At 44.9% G+C, this 19567-nt stretch overlaps 2 non-coding genes across 2 annotated transcripts; one reads left to right on the plus strand and one right to left on the minus strand.

The window, feature by feature from the left end:
- Positions 1-320: 320 nt before the first annotated feature.
- On the minus strand, positions 321-392 carry trnaq-cug (transfer RNA glutamine (anticodon CUG)). The gene has a single exon. It is a non-coding gene; the product is annotated as a tRNA-Gln (tRNA).
- Positions 393-11893: 11501 nt separating this feature from the next.
- On the plus strand, positions 11894-11975 carry trnas-gcu (transfer RNA serine (anticodon GCU)). The gene has a single exon. It is a non-coding gene; the product is annotated as a tRNA-Ser (tRNA).
- The last annotated feature ends 7592 nt before the right edge of the window (positions 11976-19567 follow it).

The raw sequence follows: 19567 nt of genomic DNA on the forward strand, positions 1-19567 counted from the left end.
CAATAAACTTCATTTCACTTCTCAAATATCACTGTGTCTGTCTGCTATAGGATATATTTAACTGAAATTGCTGATGCGAACAGCCAAGGATTTATAAAGAAAATGTTGAAATTGATTGGGGCGCCCAAACCTTTGCATACGACGTATATGTATATGACCAAAGATTTGAGGTCCAACCGGGACTAAAACTTTGATCACTGGATTCAGAGTGTAGAGCGCTCATGGAACCCTCAGGTGTAGGGAAGCATACAATTTCATGGGGCAGCACACAAGCTATCACCATTTTGCAAATTTTTCCCAGCTAAATGACAAATTATTTGAGGTCCCACCGAGACTTGAACTCGGATCACTGGATTCAGAGTCCAGAGTGCTCACCATTACACCATAGAACCCTGGCAGTGACAGACGGAGGACCATAATTTTTCTTAGCACAATGCACTAACTAAGGTCCCCATTTTACGAAATTGACAGAAGTAGTGGAGGCAGGGCTGACACACTCATAGGGCTGTCCACAAAGTACTGAATTGGAATTTCCAATTGTTTCATGTAAATGACTACAAATTGGAAGTTCCACCAAGACTTGAACTTGGATTGCTAGATTCAGAGTGCTCACAATCACACCATGCCAACATTGACTAAATGATTGATTGATTGATTGATTGATTGATTGATTGATTGAACATTTATTGATCCGGGGGTGGGGAAATTCAGGCCCAATCAGAATCCATACCACAGAGCGGGTATACAAAAGACACAGAAGGCATGAGCGCAACTCAATAGGCTCTCATAAGGCTGCCACACAACAGCGCCACAAAGAAAGCCAGTAAGTGCGAAAGATAAAAGCCATCAAAGCAAAGGAAAAAAAGTAACAGCGGCTAACCAGCACCCCTCAATATCAAAGAACACCCCAAAACACACAAAATAGCCTCCATGGGGTCCATAAACAGGTGTAAGGACAGTCCAATTCAACGGCGCCCAATGGACCGTGGTCGTGAATTGGTGAAAACATCACAAAACAGGCAAACGTGTGAGCAGCGTCCTGGGCACGTGCAGATGGACACCACGGGGCTAGCACGGCGAAAGTCGTTGGTTCCGACGAGCACGAGGCTGCGAGGCCAAGGCGAGGGACCCGTCAGCACCGGCCGGATAAGCAGGAAGCCGTCGTAGAGTTACGCCGGTCTCAACCGATTACTCGGTAATCCAGAAGAGCATTAGCTTTAAAACCATCCAAGATCTAAAGTAAGTTCCACCAGTTGACATTGTAACTCGGAGAACATGTGATTACTTTATCAAATACTATATGGCTCCTGTTTGCCGAGGTGTCTCTGGCACACTTTGCAAAGCAGACAACACTGACAAATAGATTTAGAAAATGTTGTTTCCACCCAGTCTCAAACAGGGGGTGTTTCGCGTCTTAGAAGAACATGATGACCACTACGCTATGGAAACTGCTGTGAAGTCCAAAGCATTTTGAGAAGCCTGGCAAAAGTTCAACAAAAGTGAGTGAGGAAGAAAGCAGGCACTTATAAACTTTTTGATTTGCTTTTCAAAACTGTGCCAGCAAAAGCAATTTTTCCATACAAAGAAATAAACACGTCGGGGAATTGAAGCCCGATTTGCCGAGCCCAGGCTGCGTCGTTTCGCTAAAGGGTACCTGATTTGAGACTGGGTGAAAACCAGGTTTCGCACTTTTGTTTAACTTTTGCCAGGCTCTTCAAAAGGCTATGTGTCAGCGCAGTTTCCATGGTGTAGTGGTTATCACATTCCCTCACACGCTGAAGGTCCCTGGTTGGAAACAAGTCTTATGATCCTTTTGATTTTAGACTCCGTGTCGGGGAATTGAGCCTCAGTTTGCCGAGCCGAGGCCGTGAATAGTATAGCTAAAACGGCCTGTTGCGTTTTGTTCAAGGTGTCCATCGTTAAGCAAGGAAAACAAAAATGTGGAGTAACAGTTTTTGTAACAGATATTAGGTTTTTTAATGGCAGTCAGTGCACAAGGCACTTCAGCAGATGAAACAACAACGTCAAACTTCAAATCAGAAGGCTTTATACTGACCAAAAGCAGGAACTAGGAAGGGAACGGAAGGGAAGGATAAGGTCTGTTCTGTTATCACCTGAATGTCCTGTTATATACTGACTGTTTTGTGACTATGTGTCATGGAACTTAACTGAGCTCTGTGTGCCGTGTCTGTGCTCACTGCCTATGTGTAAGTGAAAGTCACAAAGCTCTGTGTGCTGTGTCTGTGCTCTGATTGAGCAACTGTGTTTGGGTAAATTATTTACACATTGATTGATATGTTTGTATAAACTAATAGGAGTATCTGCATATTGCTGTTGCTCCCTCTTCAGGCCCTAAACTGATCGGCATTCAATTCCATCCATTCCGTCCATTATCGGTACTGCGAGGGGTCGCAGGCGTGCTGGAGCCTATCCCAGCAGTCATCGGACAGTAGGCGGGGGACACGTTATAACCGGTTGCCAGACAATCGCAGGGCACACAGAGACAACAATCATTCACACTGGCACTCACACCTATGGGCAGTTTGGATTACTAAATCGGCTGACCAAGCATGTTTTTGTGATGTGGGAGGAAAACCCGGAGAACCTACAAACTCCACACAGGGAGCACCAGATCACAAGTCAAAAGTCCTTACATGATACAAATGGATTTGCTTTCATGTCGAATCGTATGCTTTGCATGTTTGAGTGGGGATTTGGGGAGGTTTCACCAAATGTGAATAAATGATGGAGTAACCGTAAAGATCTCAAATAGTGATGGTTCGGGTGCGCTTGGTGCCCAGCAGCCCTCACCTTTGGTCCAGTAAGTAAGGTGCACCACTCTAGCAGATGTTTCCATAGTGTAGTGATTATCACGTTTGCCTAAGACGCGAAAAGTCCCCAGTTCGTGACTGGGTAGAAACAGTTTCGTTACATTCCGATTGGTAGCGAATATGACATGGACCTGAGGACTGCATTTCAGTGATTATTCTGATATCATAGCCGGTTTGGACGTGTCCTTTCAGAGTCATAATTGTGTGTCTACTGCTGCCAGGCCTAAAAAAAAAAATGGGAACGCCTAAGGGAGTTTCGCCAAGATGAATTAGGAAGAACTTTATGAAATAAAGTTGATGTTGAAACGTAGTTGGACGTAATGTCTGGAAGCTTGTGTTCAACAGAAGGCTGTTTGGTAACAAAGTCAAAGTCAAATTTATTTATATAGCACATTTCATACACAGAGGCAATTCAAAGTGCTTTACAAAACAAATTTTTGAAAGCAGGTGAAGCAATGCATAGCATTTATTGTATTTTCCGCCCTATAAGGTGCACCTAAAAACCTAAATTTTTATCAAAAGTCGACAGTGCGCCTTATAGTCCGGTGCGCCATATTTATGGATCAAGTGATGAATTTGTTGATCCATACTGGTTGTACACAGTGCTCTGCCACAATGTTTTAGTACGTTTTAGTACGACTAGTAAATTACAAGGTCGCATCGCTTCCCAACATTACGGTAACTGTAGTCAGGGGCCGTCACCGAATAGCTGTTGTGCCCGCGAGGCTATTTCATGTCAAAATAGGCTGCTCTGTTCATGTTTCGAGTAAATCTACGGATCAATATGGAGGGGAAACATAGGTAAGTAGTACCAATGCGTTAGATCGAACTTTAGTCAGTTCTGATCATTTTATAGGAGATCGTTTGAGAAACGCGATTGTTTACACTTTACTGAGGCTCATGGGAGATTGCGAGCTGAGGCTCATAGGAAATTGCGAATGGCTAATGCTATAACGATAGCTGCTATACGCGCGAGGCTATTTCATGTCAAAATAGGCTGCTCTGTTCATGTTTTGAGTAAATCTACGGATCGATATGGAAGGGAAACATAGGTAAGTAGTACCAATGCGTTAGATCGAACTTTAGTCAGTTCTGATCATTTTATAGGAGATCGTTTGAGAAACGCAATTGTTTACACTTTGCTGAGGCTCATGGGAGATTGCGAGCTGAGGCTCATAGGAAATTGCGGATGGCTAATGCTATAATGATAGCTGCTATACGCGTGAGGCTACTTCATGTCAAAATAGGCTGCTCTGTTAATGTTTCGAGTAAATCTACGGATCGATATGGAAGGGAAACATATGTAAGTAGTACCAATGCGTTAGATCGAACTTTAGTCAGTTCCAATAATTTTATAGGAGATCGTTTGAGAAGCGCGATTGTTTACAGAGGGCTCATTGGTTATTGGCTAGTGGGTGCATACCGCAACCCTAGTCAACCTCAGTTTGTTGCAGTAAAGCTTCTATTTTATGCGCCTTATAGTTCGGTGCGCCTTATATATGGACAAAGTTTTAAAATGGGCCGTTAATTGAAGGTACGCCTTATACCCCGGTGCGCCTAATAGGGCGCAAAATACGGTACATAAATTCATTTAAAAAAATAGATTTAACGTCATTGATAGATTATAGAACAGAATCACATCAGGTCAGAGCCTGGCATAAATTCATTTAAGAACATTTAAGAACATTTTAGATTATGATAAACAAACAGAAACAAAAACAACATCATTGCTTTAGAAGCAGCTAGAAAGCAAAAGAGAATAAAAAAGTTTGAAGTTTTATTTAGATGAAGTTTAGATTTAAAGATGGGTAGGGTAGGTGTTAGGGTGGTGCTCACTCTAACTTATTTTGCAAGAACCACACAGGAGTCAAGTAAGTCATTTTAAACATCTGCAGGCGGAGAGTCCATTCATAGCTGTGGTTACAGCGATGGTCGAATGGAGGTCTGACTCAGGCCTTTTCAGGTGCATATTTATTGAGAGAAAAAGAGTGGGGTTGAAAGTGGGGGTGTGGGAACACACAGGAGGGGGTGAAGCTGCTCCCCTGCTGATCAAAGCATAGCAGGGGGCCTTTTACGACTTTCTGTAAACAAAGCAACTTTGATTGCTTCCTCTGCGTCTAGTCAATCAGTTGAAAAGATCTTAGCACTTTGGTCAACTACTTTTGTCTAGACAGGACAAGCTAGTTAAATTATTACAGGTTACATTACAACATAATCATACGATAAAGATATTCTGCAAACCCTAACAGTAGGGGCAGATCTAATGTCCTCTGGGAGTTTATTCCAGCTATGGGGGGCATAATGGCAAAAAGCAGCTTCACCATGTTTTGTTTTGTACCTGGGAACAATTAGCAGGCCTGTTCCCGATGACCTAAGTGATCTAGAAGGTTCATAGTGTTGGAGCAGTTCAGAGAGGTATTTTGGCCCTGGCCCATTTAGAGATTTATAAACTATTAGCAGAATCTTAAAATCTATTCTATGGCATACTGGTAGCCAGTGTAGGGACTTGAGTATTGGTGAAATGTGTTCTGCTTTCTTGGTTCTTGTTAGAACTCGAGCAGCAGCATTTTGAATGAGCTGTAGTTGTTTCATAGCTTTCTTTGGTAGGCCTTCGAAGAGGCTGTTCCCATAGTCCAATCTGCTAGATATGAAGGCATGAATTAATTTTTCAAGATCTTGTTTGGATGTATAGCCTCTGAGCCTTGCTATTTTTTTTAGCTGGAAGAAGGCACATTTTCAATAATAATGCCAAGAATTTGTACTTGTTCCTTTTGTTTAAGGGCTAGGGATTTTAATTGAGCAGTGACTTTGAGCCTTTCTGCTTTAGCGCCAAAGACAATTATCTCTGTTTTGTCCTTGTTTAGTTGGAGGAAATTCTGGCACATCCAGTCATTTATTTGCTCAATGGTTTGGTATAGTGTATTTATAGGGGTATAGTCATCCGATGAGAGGGCTATGTAAAGTTGTGTGTCATCTGCGTAGCTGTGGTAGGCTATGTTGTTTTTTGGAGTATTGGGCCAATTGGGAGCATGTAGAGATTGAATAGGACCGGATTTAGGATTGAGCCTTGGGGTACCCCACATGTCATATTGGTCAGGTCAGAGATGAAATTGCCGATAGAGATAAAGTAGTTCCTGTCTTGCAGATAGGATCTGAACCAGTCAAGAACCTTGCCGGAAAGACCCACCCAGTTTTCCAGTCTGTCTAATAGAATTTCATGGTCAACCGTATTGAACGCAGCACTAAGGTCTAGTGCAGGGGTGGGCAAACTACGGCCCGTGGGCCACATCCAGCCCACGGGACCGTTTAATCCGGCTCGCCAACCCTGAACAAATTGTATTATTAAACTTTTTTTTTTTTGGTAATTTTGCCTGCAATGACTGCGTTTCCCCAGTAGATGGCGAAGCGCTCGCATGCGCATTTACTACCAGAAGCCGTGTCAGAAAGCTCGGTGCACACTCACAAGTGCGTGTACGTACTCAGTAGTACGGACATGGCGCACTCTCGCTCTATTCGTATCAGTCCCGAATTTAGAGCGTGGGCTTTGACGACAGCATTCTTGTAATTCGCGCGCTGAGCTTTCAGATGCAGTTTTGCGCTAAAGCCAGCCACAAACCTTCCCCTGGAATCTTTCCATTAAAATGAGTCCCCCAAGGAAAAGCAAGGTGAACACAGTGCCGAGCGTTTAAAAGAGTCGCCAATTTGGCCCGACGTACGCGACGTGACGTTATTCTGTTATTCATAATAACAGTGTCGTATTTTATGAGAATCACTGATAGCAGGTTTTTTTGTGAATTTTTTTTTTTTTTTAATGCTGTTAATAAATGCATTTGTTTTCAAAAAACTTGTTTGGAATATCCATGCTTTACTACCTACTAAAGGCCAAAATCTTTTATGCAATGACCTTTGCAGGTCGCTTATATGACTTCACACAAAGCCTACGTCCATCTGCTCCTGGTTCGACCCACCGGTCCAAATTTAGAACCCAGTTCGGCCCGCGAGTCAAAAAGTTTGCCCACCCCTGGTCTAGTGACACTAGAATTAAGATTTTACCTGAATCCGTGTTCATTCGGATGTCATTGATAACTCTGAGAAGCGCAGTTTCGGTGCTGTGATGGGGTCGGAAACCGGATTGGAAGGGATCTAGTATGTTATTGGAGGATAGGAAGGCACAGAGTTGTTGATAGACAGTTCTTTCGAGTATTTTGCTTGAAACAGGAAGATTTGATACTGGTCTGAAATTGCTGATTATGGAGTGGTCAAGATTAGGCTCCTTTAATAGGGGCTTCACAACAGCAGTTTTCAAAGATCGTGGAAAGATGCCTGTAAGTAGAGAAGTGTTTATTATCTGCAGTAGGTCTGGGGCAAGGCATTTGTGGACATTTTTTTAGAAAGCTTGTTGGCAAGGTGTCAAGGCAGCATGTTGAGGATTTAAGGCTTTGCACTGTTTCTTCTAGTTGTTTTTGGTCAATGATATTAAATTGGGTCATGTTTACTAGGCACCTTTTCAGTTGGTGCATTGGTGCCATAGGTCCTTTTACTGATGGCTAATCTGATGTTTTTAATTTTATCCTTGAAGAAGGTTGCAAATCCATTGCATTTGACAGTGGATAGGAAATCAGGGGCAATTGGAGGGGGGGCGTTTGTTAGCCTGTTAATGGTGGCAAAGAGAGTACGAGCGTCATTTGTGATTTTGTTGATTATGTCAGCAAAGAAAGATTGTCTGGGGTTTTTTAGTTCTTGGTTATAGGATTTAAGGCGGTCTTTGTAAATATCATGATGAATGTGAAGTTTAGTTTTCCGCCATTTGCGTTCTGCTTTTCTAGACTCTCTTTTTTATCTTTTACAGAGAGAGAGTATGTCCATGGTGCTTTCTAGGAGGTCATTGACAGATTCTGATGGAAGGGTAGGGGCCTGCGAGAAGGCCTCCATAAATAGTGTACTAGTGGCCTGATTAAAGTGCCGCTTTTTAATGGTTTGTGGTTGACTGAGAGCTATAGGGGTGACCTTCATTTCGATAAAGATGCAGAAGTGATCAGATAAGGCAATATTGACTGCTGAGAGGAAAGATGACTCAAGACCTCTGGTTATGAATAAATCTAGTGTATGGCCTCTGTTGTGTGTAGGTCCAGAGATATGCTGGGATAGGTCGAAGGTGTCAAGGAGGTTGTTTAGTTCTTTGATGTTATTATCATTGAGGTTGTCTATGTGAATATTAAAGTCACCTACTATTGATATACAGTCATGTTTAGAGATGCACCGATCCGATATCTGGATCGGATATCGGTCCCGATATCAACAAAATAGATGGATCGGGTATCAGAAAATACAGCCGATCTGTGAGCCGATACTTTCCTTAATCTATTGGGACGCGGGCTACGTCATACGCTAGCAGCACGTGTGCCGCATGCCACGAGAGTTTTCTAAACAAACGCAAACATGGAGCGAACGTTCGCTTCTCTTCCCCGGGTTGCTAAGCGGACGTCAAACCCTGCGCGTTCGCTTCTCTTCGGGTTGCTAATGGGACGTCAAAGGCTGCGCGTTCGCTTCTCTCCCGAATGGGGGGGGGGGGGGCTAATCGGATGTCAAACGCTGCGTGTTCGCTTCTCTTCCGGGGGGGTGTTAATGGGACGTCAAACGCTTTGTGTGGCGGGCTCCATCTAGTGTGGAAACTGAGAAGCTGAGCTCAAGCTTCTTGTGCGGGTCATATTCAATTATGTTTTCAGAATTTGCTGCGGGCCAATAAAAACTGGACCGTTAGTTTGGACACCCCTAATTTAGAGCAGAGAACTGTGTAGTCTGCCTGATGCCATTGCCTTTGGTCTTTTCTGTTCCACATGTAGAGTTATGTAGCTTCTTAAATAAAATCGGAATTATTATTTCAGTGAGTTCAATTATTAAATTGAACTCACTGAAATACAACGACCTAGTCGACTTTAAAACCATCCAACTCATGTACAAAATAAAAAATAATCAATTACCAAACAGTATCCAGAGGTTGTTTGAGTGGAGGGAAAGTACCCATTATTTAAGAGGAACACGTATGTTTAAAAGAGATTTGGTGAGAACAAACTTAAAGTTACATTGTATAACAGTTAGAGGTGTGGAACTATGGAACACCAGCAGTGACGAATTAAAGAACTGTAGTACCTTACCTAAGTTTAAAAAAATGTATAAGGACAAAATATTGACGGGATACCGTAACATGCTGTGAAGTTGTTTAAGTTGATTTGTATTTTAATGAGAAAATATATGGTATATATATGTATGTATATGTGTATATATGTGTATATATATGTATGTGTGTATATATATATATATATGTATGTGTGTATGTATGTATATATATATGTATATATATATATATGTATGTTTTTTTTTTCTTTCTTTAATATATTGACTATGGACAAATTCTTGACAGAATTAAATAGAAACATGTAGTTACATGGGGTAGAGTCAGATAAGCTTAGGCTTCCTTCTACTCCCTTTTTGAACAAATATGATTTTACGATAAAGGAAAATTATGATGCAATATCTTTTTTCTTTTATATTCTATTGTATTATGGAGTTATCATTTTTCTGTATTTTTATTTTTTTCTTGTATTTCTTTAATGTTCGAAATAAACGTTTAAAAAAAAAAAATCAACCATAATATCGGATCGGTATCGGGTATCGACCGATACGCAAAGCCACGGCATCGGTATCGGTATCGGAACTGAAAAAGTCGGATCGGTGCATCTCTAGTCATGTTCCAAGGAGATTATAGCGAGGAGTTCAGAGAATTCGACGAAGAAGTTATTAGCATAACCTGGGGGTCTGTATACAACCATAAGTAGGACAGGGGGAGAAGACTTCATTACAACTGCAAGATACTCAAACGAAAGACAATCTCCAAATGACGTCCGTTTACATTGAAACAAATCAGAATAGATTAGGAAAACGCCTCCCCCTCTCTTTCCGATTCTGAGGGCGTCAATGCAGTTGGAATTAGGTGGAGTTGATTCATTAAGGATATATTCTCTGTTATCTAGATCAAGCCAGGTCTCTGTAAGAAACATGATATCTAATTCATTACTCGTAATGAGGTCATTGATGAGAAGTGATTTATTGACTAATGATCTAATATTGAGCAGGGCCGCTCGAATTGTTTTGGTTCTGGTGGAGTGTTTTGATTTCTGGAGCTGTTTCTGACGGATGGGTATCAGGTTTGATCCAGGGACGGAACAAACTAGGATGATAGGGTTGTTTATTCTAGGAGTGATCAGCGTTGTGATAGCTTCTGGAGTATGTTGCTGTGTGACCTTGTTCTTGCTGTTTTTGGGTGAGGAATTTTCTTTAGAACTCTGGCTTGCGGGGAGTAATGGGACAAGGGAGGACGTATGGGGGGAGTTAGGTGAGGGAAAGGGGGTTTGTGTAGAGAGCTGTTCAGTTTGCTTATGGGGAGGGGTTGAGCCTGGGTGGAGCATCGATGGGGGCTGGGTTCGTTCAGGTCGGTTTGGGGATCCTGGGTGGAGCATCGATGGGGGCTGGCTATATTGATGTTTGCCCGTTCAATCCTCTCATTCATGTGTGATGAGAAGGGCAGTGGAGGGGGGGAGGGAGAAAGGGATATGGAGGAGGGTGGGAAGTGGGGGGTGGATTAGAGAAGGGGGGTGGGGTTCTGGGGGTGTGTAGGGTGAGGTGTGGGGGGTGGATGAGAGGAGGGGGGGGTGATGGGTTTCTGGAGTTGGAGAGGTGGGGGGGTCTGAAGCATGTGGGAGCTGCTGAGCATGGTTGGTCTCCGTACCGGCGGCTGTAGGCGATAGAGGGTCGGTCTGGGTCCGGTCTAGTGGTTGAGATGATTCTGTGGTTGCTGTTTGTAGGGTTTCGGCTTCTTCTGCTGGAGCAGTGGTCTCTGCGTCTAACAGTGAACAACGGACAAATTCAGCAAGGTAATTTAAATACGCCATGACCCAGATTCGTTCCGGGGATGCTACGGCCACAAAAGTCAAAAAGTCAAAGTCAGCTTTATTGTCAATCTCTTCACATGTCAAGACATACAAAGAAACCGAAATTACGTTTTCTCTATCCCACGGCGACGAGACATATTACACGAAAGACATACAAGTAAACGACACAATATAAAAACAAGAAGGCACAAACAATAAATAAGAGTGATGAACAAATAATAAATAAACAGATAACACAATAAATAAGAAGAGCAAAACGGAGCCAGTGTGCATACAGCAGACAGTAAGCATAGCGCAAAAGTACAGGACGCTACGCAGAAAGGGAAGCGAGTTCAGGATCCTAACAGCCTGGAGTATGAAGCTGTTGTTGAGTCTGGTGGTGCGGGAGCGCAGGCTCCTATACCTCTTCCCAGAGAGCAGAAGATCAAACAAAGAGTGAGCGGGGTGACTCACATCACTCACAATCGTGGTCGCCTTGCGGGTGAGATGGGAGATGTAAATGTCTTTCAAGGAGGGGAGTGAAGCACCAATAATCTTACCAGCCGTGTTCACTATGCGCTGCAGGGCCTTCCAGTTGTAGTCAGTGCAGCCGCCACCCCAAACAGCAATACAGCTGGAGAGGACGCTCTCAATGGTGCCACGGTAAAATGTAGTCATGACGGCCGGAGGCTATACAGTCATGCAATAGCATACAAGAAATTTAGGTTCTTTTCTTTAGGATCTTCAGCCGAGATACCCAGGCAGACCATGAAAGAATGTTGATGTTAAAATGTTAGTGGAACTATCCAACTGCGCAGAGCCGATGATCCCAAAGATTCGGGGTGAGACAACATTGAAAAAATGTTTTTCTTTGCTGACAGTGTCACTTCTTTTGTGGCTTAGCTCTTCTTCATTTCACATCTAAAGTATCGTATCATTTTACCTTGTAGCTTATACTACCCCGTACATGACATATCATGTCGCCCATACAACTCATGCATGAGATGCGATGGCTGAGATATTTAGGCGATGGGTTGCTACTCCATTGTGCTCTCCACTCAGCATTTCATCATACTCGTCGGATTTTCACACAAAGTATCTCGGCACAACGTGTTGTCAATGCCATATGAGCAAGACGAGGTGGCCGAGAGGTTAAGGCGATGGATTGCTAATCCATTGTGCTCTGCACGCATGGGTTCAAATCCCATCCTCGTCGAAAGTTAATGTTACATTCTTTTACAGTGGAGCCTCGGTTTCTGAACGTCCCGGTTCTCGAACAAATCAATATTTGAACAAAAAATTCGAGAATTTTTTGCTCCGGATGTCGAACGAAATTCGATTGTCAAACCTCACGAGAGGACCCGCATGCCAACTGACTCCGTTCGTTATTACATTCTAGTTACTCTGAAGATTGCAACAACTCTAATCATGCCTCCAAAGGAAGCAAGTGGGATAAGTGTTGTTGATGATGTCCGTTGTTGGGTCAGGAAAACTAAGATGTGGGGTAACGGTTTGTTCTTTATTGGCAAGATCTTGGGTTGTTTAATGGGGGTCAGTACACATGGCACTTCAGCAGATGTAACAACATCCTCCATCTCCAGGTAAGAAGCTTTTATACTGTCCGGAAAAGGCGGGAAAGCAACACCTGATCATTTGGTATCGATGTGTATTGGAGAGTCACTGCTGCGTGTGTGTATTTGTGTGCGTGTGTGTGTGTGTATGTGTTTGTTTGTGTGTGTTGTTGTAAGGCGGACGTAGTTGAGAGCGCCATGAGAACGTTAAAGGGGCGTGGATTGTATATATAAAACCCGCACCCTATGATGCGGTGCGCCATATGTGTGTTAAACACAGTCATGGCACACATAACTGAGACTGCGCCTTTTATTACGGTGCACGTTTTAATCGTGAAAATACGGTAACTCGTCAGCGTTGGTTTACTGCAATTTGACGACAAACCGCAAAACTATTGGACATGGAAAGTATCATTTATTGGCGCGACTAAAGACTTAAATTTATCAGAAAGAGAGGAGTTCGACCTACTAACAAGGTGGCTAGATCCAAGATCTGCAGAACAGGTGAAAAGGGTTCATGCAGTACCCGCTGGAGGCGTAAAGATGATTTGGGAACGGCTTGAAGAGTGTCACCGTTCCTCAGAAGCAATTGAGGACACACTGCTAAACAAGATAGAGGAGTTTCCAAGGCTAACAAACAAAGACACGAGCCAGCTAAGAGACCCGGGAGACATCTTGTATGAGCTATTGTTGTCAGGCTTGGATCAGGGAGAGGACTCGGATGCAGAGTGCAAACAAAAGGTATTTATTCGAACAGGCTGGAGACAGCACAAAGAAACCAAAAGCGCCTCAAAAAGAGGGAAAACAAGGCTGAAGACAGCAAAAACCAAAAGCACCTCAAAACGAGGGAAAACACGGTGGCAAAAAACAAAATTGAAAAACAGCGCTCAGGCTTGACAAAAAAAAGGTATCTTCTAAACTAGGTTCTCTAAAGCAATATCTGTTACTCACGCGATCGCTGGTGCTCAAGACGGGACAAGACGTGAAGGAATGGGGTCAAAATACAAAAAGTCCTGCCTAGCTACAAAAACAGATATGCTCAAACCTCATTGAATAAAGTACATAAGTAGAAAAGTATATTCACATATTCAATCAATAAAAGAAACATTTTAAGCATATAATTATACCTACACACCAACTCAATAAAGAAGACATAACTAGACATTTTTGATAGGTGGTAATGACAAAGGTTTTTATAACTTTATGAACTGATATATATTTCTGAGCACTTTGAAATAACAAATGTTTTTTGATATATTGCTTGAATAGCTTAATGACCCTTAAGGAACTGTTTAATGCATGCCTGATGATTCTCTAAATCACGGACACTGCCAAAGTCGTCTAAAAATGTTCAGTACTTGATTGTATTTTATGTTTTGACTAATGCTAGACGCCAATTTTCGATTACTACTGAACGTTCTGGACAGAGGGAAATATTTTGCCTAACAAAGAAAATATATGGTTGGAAGCATGATTAAACTAAGAAAATAATGACGTAAGCAAAGACATGGAGTATCAAAAGAACAAACTTTGCATAGTCAAGGAACATTAATAGATTAATGATGTCACAGACAAAAAGCTCACATAATTTCGTACAAAATGACAAAATTGAAATAATTATGAAAGGATGAGGTGAGACAGTCTATGTGCAAGAATGGAGGGGAATGTTTACAGGAAGGTCACTTGGAGATAAAAACCAGCAGGTGCCAGAGGGAGCCAGCCAAGGACTCGGCCAAAGATGATCGCCAAGGCCGAAAGACGGGATGGAAGACAACAGCCCCCACACACACTGAATCGCTCATAACCACCACCCACTCCCATGAAATCAGAATCTCCTGCGAACTTGCCACACCCCCTGACTCATCACCCAACAAACTCGGCCCACATTGGCATGTGGAAATGAATATAAGCTGACCAAAGAACCTTGAATGTGGCGTTTTCTGAATGGAGACTCTCTGCTCTTGAAAGGCCCAGCGCTGTATTGTACTTTCCTGAAAACAGAGCTTTCTTAACAAGAATTGTGATTGAACTCAACCAACCTGTGTAAGTCTAATTTCTGCTTCAGTGTCTTAGCATTTTCCTAAATCTGAAGAAATCAAACGAGCATGCAGTGAGTAAATTGGATAACAGGTGATTGGCAATGGCCATGAGGCGCAGATAGCGCGCTCCCTAAATTGTGGACAAAATCCAACAGACGCACTGGCACAAGACAAGGGGAAGACGCTGGCTAAATACACATAGAAAGGTGAGGACACAGGTGCAGACAATTAGGACCAAAGACACAGGTGCACACAATTGGGATCAGGGAAGACAAGTAGCCTGACACACAGAGGAAGGACCCACGAACTGAAACGAGAGGAGAGTTACCAAAACAAAACAGGAAGTGACAATACGACAAACAGGACAAGACAAAAACAACTCACAAAACATAACAGCATGACAATTGTGGGAGCTGTCAGGGTTTTCCAAACTATCTTGATCATATGATTATGTTGGAATGTATGTAACCAGTAATAAATAACCTAGCTAGATTAGTTTTATGCTTATGTTGGTGCGTAACCAGTAATAAATAACATAGATTGTCCCATCCTACACAATGTCGTAAAACATCTCCTGCTATGCTTTGACTAGAGGTCAAGGGCTTTTTCTTCTCTATCCAGTCCACTGTCACCCCCACCCTGTTTTTCTCAATAAAAACGCTCTTGCGGGAAGCGAGAGTCAGACGTCGTTCGATCATTGACGAATGGACTCTCCACCTGCAGGTGCCCAAAAAGACTTAATTGTCTCCCATGTGGTTCTTGCAAAATAAGTTGGTGAGCACCACTCGAACAGGAACCAAGACAGATGATTGATTGATTGATTGATTGATTGATTGATTGATTGGTTGATTGATTGATTGATTGATTGATTGATTGATTGATTGATTGATTGATTGATTGATTGAAACTTTATAGATCCCCGGGAGTGGGGAAATTCAGGCCCCAGTCGCCGTGGGATAGAGAAAACGTAATTTCGGTCTCTTTGTGTGTTGTGACATGTGGAGAGATTGACAATAAAGCTGACTTTGACTTTTGACTTTGATAGAGCTGGTATGTAAAAGACACCCAGATGACATGAGCGCAACTCAGTGACGTCATATGATGGCGCCGCGGATGGCAGCCACGGTGAGTCGCTCTCTGTTTATTTGTCTTATTTTGTGTGTTTTCTGTGTCCTCTGCTGTCCATCCCGGATCACTTTTACCAGAGAAGCTCTGTTAAACATCGGACAGACTTCTTCTGGTATTTTCTCTCCTGTTCTCTCCGATTCAGACTGTTTGTCGGAGATTCTAGCCGGAGCGGCGGTGCTGTACAAGCTAGCGCGACGACGGCGGCGCGGAAAGCGAGCCGGAGCACTCGTAAGGCTGAGGCAGAAAGGGTTCCGTTCTGCCCTACCGTCAATTCATCTGGCGAATGTCCGCTCCCTGGCGAACAAAATGGATGAACTGCTGCTCCTCACTTCAAGGAACACGGACTTCAGCAGATCCGCTGCGCTGTGCTTTGTGGAAACGTGGCTTAGCGAACAAACCCCCCACCACGCCGTGGAGCTAGCCGGGTTCAGGCTAATGCGAGCAGATCGCAGCGCGGAGCTCTCCGGAAAATCAAAGGGAGGTGGTCTCTGTTTCTACATTAATGAACGTTGGTGTACTGATGTCACGGTGTTGAAAGAGTTTTGCAGCCCTCTCCTAGAAACACTTTTCATAAACTGCCGGCCGTTCTATTCACCACGTGTTCTCCTCGATCGTCATGACGGCTGTTTACATCCCACCACACGCACGTGCGAGTGAAGCCACGCAGATGCTGGCTGACCAGGTAACAGACATGGAGAAACTTCTACCAAACTCACTAATCATTGTTCTGGGTGATCTTAACAGGGCGAACCTCACACACGAACTCCCCAGATACAGACAGCACGTAACGTGTCCCACCAGAGGGGCACAGACTCTGGACCACTGCTACACCGTGATCAAGGATGCATACCACTCTGCGGCTCGTGCAGCTTTAGGACTCTCGGACCACTGTCTAGTTCATCTGATCCCGGCCTACAGGCAGAAACTAAAAACTTCTAAGCCTGTGGTGAGGACTGTGAGGAAGTGGACAGTGGAGTCAAGGCAGGACCTCCAAGCCTGCTTTGACTGCAGCGATTGGGGAGCTTTCGAAGCTGCAACTTCAGACTTTCATGAACTCACTGACACTGTCACATATACATCAGTTTTTGTGAGGATCTGTGTGTGCAGACTAAGACCTTCTGCACGTACAACAACGACAAACCTTGGTTTACACCGAACCTCAGGAGGCTGCGCAAAGTCAAGGAGGAGGCCTACAGGAGCGGCGACCGCGAGCTGTTCAGGCAGACCAGAAACACACTGAACCGAGAGGTCAGGAAAGCCAGGAGGTGCTACGGGGAGAACCTGAAGAGACACCTCTCTGCCAATCCTGATCCCTCAACGGTGTGGAAAGGTCTGCTGAGCATCACGGGCTACAAGAAACGAACCCCCCGTCCTGTCGAGAGCCCAAGGCTTGCTAACCAGCTAAACAAGTTCTACTGCAGGTTTTATCTGTCCTCCCACACAACGGGACCTCCGGCAGCACAATCTACATACTCACCTCTACCCACAACTGCTCTGTCCACACCTGTATCATCGTTGTCACCCACTCACTCTCTTGCAGAGGCCGCGCCGGCACTCCAGGTCCGCGAGGAGGAAGTGCGCCAGCTGTTCCGGAGACAAAAGACCAGAAAGGCACCGGGCCCAGACGGCGTGTCACCTTCCTACTTGAAAGTCTGCGCTGAGCAGCTGGCGCCCACCTTTGCACGGATCTTTAACCGTTCTCTGGAGCTGTGTGAGGTGCCCTCGTGCTTCAAGAGCTCCACCATCGTTCCAGTGGCCAAGAAGCCCGCCATCACAGGTTTGAATGACTATAGACCCGTCGCACTGACATCTGTGGTCATGAAATCGTTCGAGAGGTTAGTGCTGAACCACCTGAAGGAGGTCATGGGCCCCCTGCTTGACCACCTCCAGTTTGCCTACCGGGCAAACAGGTCAGTGGATGATGCGGTCAACACGGGACTGCACTACATCCTGCACCACCTGGACACCCCAGGAACGTACGCCAGGATCCTGTTCGTGGACTTCAGCTCGGCGTTCAACACCATCGCCCCTGACATCCTCCAACAGAAGCTCATCCAGCTTGCGGTGCCTGCCTCCACCTGTCAGTGGATCACCAGCTTCCTGACCAACAGGAGACAGCGTTTGAGGCTGGGGGGCATCACATCTGACACCCGGACCACCAACACTGGAGCCCCTCAGGGGTGCGTCCTCTCCCCACTGCTCTTCTCTCTCTACACCAATGATTTCTCCTCAGGTGACTCTCCTGTGAAGCTCCTGAAGTATGCAGACGACACCACTCTCATCGGACTGATCCAGGACGGTGATGAGACTGCGTACAGACAAGAGGTGGAGCGTCTGGTCCACTGGTGCAGTCAAAACCATCTGGAGGTGAACCCGCTCAAGACCGTGGAGATGACAGTGGATTTCAGGCGAGACCCTTCACCACTTTTACCCCTCACTATCCGCAGTAATACTAATCTCTCCACAGACACCTTCAAGTTCCTGGGAACCACAATCTCTCAGGACCTGAAATGGACTGGCCACATAGACTCTGTCCGGAAGAAAGCCCAGCAGAAGCTGTACTTCCTGAGACAGCTCAAGAAGTTCAACCTGCCGCGAGAGCTTCTGAAGACCTTCTACACTGCCATCATCCAGTCTGTCCTCTGCACGTCCATCACTGTCTGGTTTGGATCGGCCTCCAAACAAGACAAGCACAGACTACAACGGACAATCAGAACTGCAGAAAAGATCATTGGAATCAACCTCCCATCTATCTAAGACTTGTACCTGTCTAGGACCAGGAATCGGGCAAGGAACATCTCTACAGACCCTTCTCACCAAGGTTGCAGTCTGTTTGAACTACTCCCCTCCGGACGGCGTTATAGAGCTCGGTACGCCAAAACCAGCAGACACAGAGACAGCTTCTTCCCCCAGGCTGTTGCTCTGATGAACTCACACCACTCATAGAGTCTCAGAGACATTACTGTGCAATAACATCTCTTCAGCTCTTCACACCTTTTTGAATTTGTCTACACTGTTTTTGCCATTATTCACGTCCTGAATGTTGTTAGTCACCTAAATGTTGAGGGTGTGTTTTTACCGAAGTTAAATTCCTTGTTTGGCACGCTCAAACATGGCGAATAAAAACTCTTGAATAAAAAAAAACTCTTGAATCTCAGCCATCAAACCAAAGCAACAAGACAAAGGAAAAAAGTAACACCGGCCAACCAGCCCCCTTCAATTCCAAAGAACACCCCAAAACACGCAAAATACCCTCCACAGGGTCCATAAACAGGTGTAAGGGCAGTCAAGTTCAACGCCGCCCAATGGACCGTGGTCGTAAATCGGTAAAACATCACAAAACAGGCAAACGTGTGAGCAGCGTCCTGGGCACCCAGTCGGGGCACGTGCAGATAGTCACCATGGGGCTGGTACGGCGAAGATCATTGGCTTCAACGAGCATGAGGGAGCGGACCTCCCACACGGGTCGCGGCTGCGAGGCCAAGGCGAGGGATCTGGTCAGCACCGGCCGGATGAGCAGGATGGCCATCGTAGAGTCACGCCGGTCTCGACCAATGTGTGCAGCCATCCCATCTCCCAGGGAAAAAAATATCCGATCCGAAACAATCTGCACACACCGAGTTGTGATAGATGGCACCAGCTAGAGATGCACCGATCCGATATCTGGATCGGATAACGGTCCCGATATCAAGAAAATAGATGGATCGGGTATCGGAAAATACAGCCGATCTGTGAGCCGATACTTTCCTTAATCTATTGGGACGCGGGCTACGTCATACGCTAGCAGCACGTGTGCCGCATGCCACGAGAGTTTTCTAAACAAACGCAAACATGGAGCGAACGTTCGCTTCTCTTCCCCGGGTTGCTAAGCGGACGTCAAACCCTGCGCGTTCGCTTCTCTTCGGGTTGCTAATGGGACGTCAAAGGCTGCGCGTTCGCTTCTCTCCCGAATTGGGGGGGGGGGGGGGGGGGGGCTAATCGGATGTCAAACGCTGCGTGTTCGCTTCTCTTCCGGGGGGGTGTTAATGGGACGTCAAACGCTTTGTGTGGCGGGCTCCATCTAGTGTGGA

Source organism: Syngnathus typhle, linkage group LG9 (assembly GCF_033458585.1).
Source record: "Syngnathus typhle isolate RoL2023-S1 ecotype Sweden linkage group LG9, RoL_Styp_1.0, whole genome shotgun sequence".
In the NCBI taxonomy this organism is placed as follows: Eukaryota; Metazoa; Chordata; class Actinopteri; order Syngnathiformes; family Syngnathidae; genus Syngnathus; species Syngnathus typhle.